Raw genomic sequence first — 6,000 nt, forward strand, 5'->3', positions numbered from 1 at the left:
TTTTTGGGAAAAATTATTTTGTATTAATTGTGTTTTCACTTAGTTTAAGTTTTGCATCCGTCAATGACAGCATGTGCCCCTTCTTCATCTCCCTTCATTAAGAAATTGCCGAAGAAAGAGTGAATTTGTCTTTCCTTTAAGTTGTTTGAGACAATAGCTGACTTACGATAAATAATCAACTTTTTATGGAGATGAAGAGCAGGTCAATATTGATGAATGGGAAATTTTTTAGCAATGGAGATGAAAGCAGGTTAGTAACGGAAACATAATACATAATATTGTTTTTCCCATGAAAATTATTCATGTTTAAATCTTCAGCCATGAAAATACAAACCTATGAATCAAAATTTGAAATTGTAAGTATATTATAATTGGGTCAAATCGACAAGTTTTAAGTAAAAACGTTGGAAGTAATAAAAAAAACAGTGAAAAAATAGAGGAGAAACAAAGTGAAAAATGAAGAACAAGAAAAATGTGGCTAGGGTTTGCAAATTGCAATTGTCTGTCTCAGCTCTTAGAACAAAAGAAACAAAAAGCCCTACATCCAAATGCCATTATTATGCTAAACACCAGTACTCCAGTACAACCTTTTGTTTGAAACCCCTCTACCCCCAAAAAAATTCCCCCTTTAGTATTAACGGGCCAACAGATACCCTTTGAAAATGAATTGTGGCCTATGACCTGAACCACACTTTATAATTTTTATAAAAAAATTAAGCTGCCATTTATTAGGTGGGTCGGGTTTTTTGAACAGGCCTAATTACCATATGTTAATAGGTGACCTTACTCATTTATACAATATGAACGCTAGAATGAATTTCATTTGTAGCACTTTCGACCATATATTCATGAAAATCGGGTCCAAAAGATTAAACTTTTTCTTGTCATGTGATTTGTTTAGGAATAAAGTCAACAATTTCTTGTTCATCTAGTTGTTGAATATTATCAACATCTAGTGGATTTTCTTATTGAGTATCATCAACTTTGTTATTGGTACTAATATGTAGATTTTTCGTCTACCAGTTTATGAAAATCAATTTTCATAAAAAATTACATCTTTAGACTCTATTATCGAATGAATCAATATGTAGTCGTTTTGTTCAATTATTAGCATAGCATAAAAAGATGAATTCAATTCATCATTCACCGAGTTTCTTTCTTTTGTTTCCGAGCAATCTTACTATTGCTCTACAACCCCAAACTTTAAGATAGCTTAAACTGAGTTTTTTTTTGTACCAAAGTTCATAAGGTGTTTCCTTATTGGTTCTTGTTGGAACTCGATTAAGAATGTGACATGCCGTCAACATTGCTTCAACCCAAATTATTCACTCAAACTTGAGTAGGATACCATCGGGTTAACCATTTCTTGAAGAATTTGGTTCTTCCTCTCCGTCACACCATTTGGTTGTGGTGCATAATCGGCGGTAGTTTTGTATAATGCCCATAGATTGAAAATAAGAGGGATCATAATATTGTCCTCCTTTATTCGTCCTTAATTTCTTAAGTTTACTACCAACTTGCATTTACTTTATTCTTTTAAACTTTACAAAAATCAAGGGCTTCATCTTTTGTAATTACATACCTTCAACGAAATCAAGGATAAAAATAATTACATACATTTTATTTTCTAATGCTGGAGTACTATGAAAATCACAAAATTCATTATGTATTAAATCTAAAATTTTAGATTTTTTTTCAACATTTTTAAATGGTGTTCCTCTGATCTTATTTAACATACAAGTCTTACATTTTCAAATTTTTTTATAGCTCAATGGAATTAAATCATTCTTAGACATAAAGGAAATTTTATTGAAATTAACACGTGCTAATCAAAGATGCCACAAATAATGCAATTCTTGAGATATATTACTAATATCATCATTACAAACCAAGTTTTTATTGTTACACACCAATGAAAGATTAAAGATATTACAACACAAATAAGCACAGACTATAAACAAATGACATTTTGAAATTATGCATCTAGCTATCATATTCAAATGCTAGTTTATATTCCAGTCGAATCATTAAAGAGCTGGAGCTAAGATTTCTACTAATACTGAGAGCAAAATAGACATCCTTTAGGACTAATAAATTTCTCGAAATGAACAGAAGTTCAACTTGTACTTTGCCATGGACCTTAATGGAAGATTTGTTTCCAATGTAGAGATTATCTCCGTTAACCTTCTAGTGAAAGGATTTGAACAATAGTTTATTGTTGCACACATGTCTTAAAGCCCCAAAATCGATCCACCATAATGACATTTGATCATCCTGCACAGCATTCAGGATAAAATCTATTAAAGAAAAATCCAAATAAAAATTTTTATTCAAAATTGCAAGATCACCTTTAGTTGGAGGGTCCTTGCTTGTAGAAGCATGACCTTTAGGCTTCTTTTGTTTGTTTTTGAACACAAAGTAATTTTCTTGCAATGCTCGAAGTTTCCACACTCCAATAATCATTGTCATTAGACGTTTTGTTGTTATAGGATTTCCCTATGAAACTACTATGTTTCTTCTCTTATCTCCACTTGATGATGCCTTTCTTTCATCATCAACAATGTTAATGATTGACAAGTTGGGATTTTATCCCCTTAGGCTAATGGTCTTTCTTGTTCCCTTATACCAACCCCTACCTGAAGATGTTAAGCAGCATCAAATATAGATATCTCTTCTTTCTTATGTTATGGCATGTCTCACATCCATCCATAAAGATGGTAATATGTCTATTATGCTTAAAACATGTAAATTTCATACATTTTTATGTCATGTATTTTTATATTGGTGAACATATAACTCATGAAATTAATCCATTATAGGTTAGTTATCCACCATTTTATATGCATTGAAATTACTAACAAGAAATTTCTTTAAACCTGCATCTTCGGCCATGTATTTATCCTATAGACTATTCCATAAAATCTTAGCGGATTCATGAAATTGATAAATATCAATAAAGAATCTTTCATACCATTTATAATATGCTCTTGATAAATTAAGTCATCATTTTCCCATTTGTTCATTCTCCTTGTTTTCTACAAAGTTTCACTATTCTCCATCTCTTCCGGTTCATGAGCCATATTTAAGAAAGTTAAGATCAATATAAGTATCTTCTTTTGCCATCTAGAAAATTTCACACCCATTTGTCTAGCTTAATGAAGTTTGAAGTGAGATCTTTAACACTTGTCATTGTTAGAAACGAAATTATCACAATAGATTATTAGTAATATAATGAAATTACAATTCAAATTACGAACAATATATTTATATCCCCTTGAGTGTATGGCAATAGACTTCCTTGTTGCATGATCACCTAGTTGTAGTATGCTTTGAAGATTAGTTTGCAACAATATGTGTCAATCGAAAATTCAATACAAGTTGTAGGCGTATGTAAACTTTCCTATTGTGATATTTCTCTCACACTTGTACTTGAGAATGTTAATGAAATTCACAATGAGATAAAAACAACTACTCTATAATACTTAGTACTAAGTGTCAAAGTGCATAGAAGGAAGTGATTATGTTCTTTATAGATTATAAAAACATAAAATAGACAAAGAGTTTATAACTCCCTTTAAATATTCAAGTAAATAATGCAAGGCAACAATATAAGTATTCTTAGAGGAGAGAAAATCAGAAAAATAAATAATAAATACTCTCCCTACATGCAACTCCCTCTACTTTTAATAGAGATTGCATGCCTTCATACCACCCTTTCAAACATATAATTGATATATTTATGAGTTTTAATGAATGGATATAATTCTTACTTAACCATATTAATCGACAAAACAGACAAAAAACACCAACATACACATACAGACGCATCAGCATCCGTTAGACTGGGTCGAGTGATGGTCAAGCAAAATTAATTCAGCTACTATCTTATCCATTCGTATCCGCTCGACCGGGTTCTATTTCATTCGATCGGGTTAAGCGAGGGTCGAAAGAGACGTTTTTTCCCTTTGCATTACATAGTTGCTTTTGTATGTTTAAAACACTTTAGAACTTATACGTCCAACAATTATTACTCTTGAAGTAAGATTACCGATTTGAACAACTTTTAAAAAAAGAATGGAGCGTTTTCATTTGACTGGTTGATGGGAAAGAGGATGAGAGAACATGATTATGACTATTGACCAGCAACACTCTCTTTTTAAATCCATCCCCATCAACTCCATTACTCGAAGATGCTTTTGTGCCAACACTCTCTAATTTTTTGTTTAGCAACTCAGGTATCTGTAAGTTCTCCCGTCATTTTCTATTTGTTGGATATGCATTTTATGTGAATTGAATGATCTATATCTCAACTTTTCACTTTTTTTGAATGGTACTATGTCGATCATGCCATCATGGAGTGGATAATTCATTGCTGCGAAAGTTAATGGTGCATTCTTTTTACGCTGCAATATTTGGGTTAATTGCCATATTTTGATAATGGATACAACGTATTCGATAAAATGTTCAGTAGAAAATGTCGTGTTACTTTATTGTTCCTCCGTATCTGTATGCTTTAATTAATGATTAAATTCAGCATGACATAAGTGTTATTTTTCGATGTGTTAGATACTTAGACTTGCATGATGATCATCAACTTGTTTAAAAGTGCAAAATGATTGTTCGATGTGTTACTTTAGTGTTATTTTATATGGAAATTGGTTGATACATAGGCTATTTGTGAAGATGGTGTATTAAGAGCAATCTTGGGGTGATGACTAGTGACACTAATGTGATTGACTTGCCAAAGTGGTGTTTACTTTATTCCCCTTTTGTCCAAGTATTTGCTTGTTTAGCAAAAAAAATCAGGGTTGAACATTTGAGTCAAGCCTTGTTCTCATATTTCTTTTACACTTTGTCTTTTTCTTCTCTGCATGTAATTTCTATCAAATATGTGTGTTGAAAGCTTGTTTTTGTTTTATCAGGTTGCTTAGAGTTATTTGTCTTCTCAAGATTGAGTCCACCACATATTACATATTGCCTACATCATCGTATTGTAACTATTTTGTAAAGGTTTTTTAAGTTTACAGTGAACGAACATCGGAATATAGACCGAGACAACTATGAAACCATATGTAACGACTGCAAAAAATTTTTTACAGCTGTTGGTGCAACTGTGACTGAAACCATGTTTTTTGCACCATGGCCATAACTGTTTTGGAATTGCGTTATGAGCTTTTATACTTGATGACGAGCTTTTGTTACATTGCTGCTAGGAGGGTTCGGGGTTTTCTCATTTCTACATATCAACCAACTTGTTAGTGCTGAATACTTTATGCTCTGTTAGCTTGTTTGCTCATAGACTCAAAGTATTAACTTTAGAATTTGTTCGCAAAGTGCATACAAGATTTCACATCTAAAGCATCACGGTAGTGTATCTTCGGTTTTGCCACCTTCTTTGTGTTATGTATATTACTAGTTTCATTTTTCTATCTAGATGTTAAATACTGGTTATGAATGTTAGAAGAAAAGACCTGTTTGGTGGCAGTTTCCGCCTATGTTTTATGTAAAATCAACTAGAAACCCATTAAATACCTTCATCATTGGTTTGTACTTTGTAATAAATGGGTTTTGTAAATAGGATTACAAAATCATTTAACTGTGTGTCACTGAAAAATTTAGAAAATAAGCAAAGTGTTGCCTAATTGAGAGCATATGCTGTGAGAGCTGAGAAGTTCAGTAAATAAAAATTTTGCATGTCCTTGTTACTTTTCTCAAATGTCTTTCAGTAACAGGAGCTTCTTGACTCTACATGCTTCCCTTTCTTTGACTTGATGTCACCTATCGTATTGACACAATCTACGTATCATATTGACATAATCCTTTTCCTTTTTTAAGCTTTACTTAATCGGTTTTACTCATAAAGTTGACATTGGATTTGTGTTTTTTTCTCAATCTTAAAAGTTAATTTTTGCTTGATCTGTTTGATGATGACATGAGTTTTTCTGTTTGACAGTGATTCGAAGCACACATTGCTATTTTCCCTGTCTTAAAAGTAGAATA

The sequence above is a fragment of the Amaranthus tricolor genome, chromosome 5, assembly GCF_026212465.1.
Source record: "Amaranthus tricolor cultivar Red isolate AtriRed21 chromosome 5, ASM2621246v1, whole genome shotgun sequence".
NCBI lineage: Eukaryota > Viridiplantae > Streptophyta > Magnoliopsida > Caryophyllales > Amaranthaceae > Amaranthus > Amaranthus tricolor.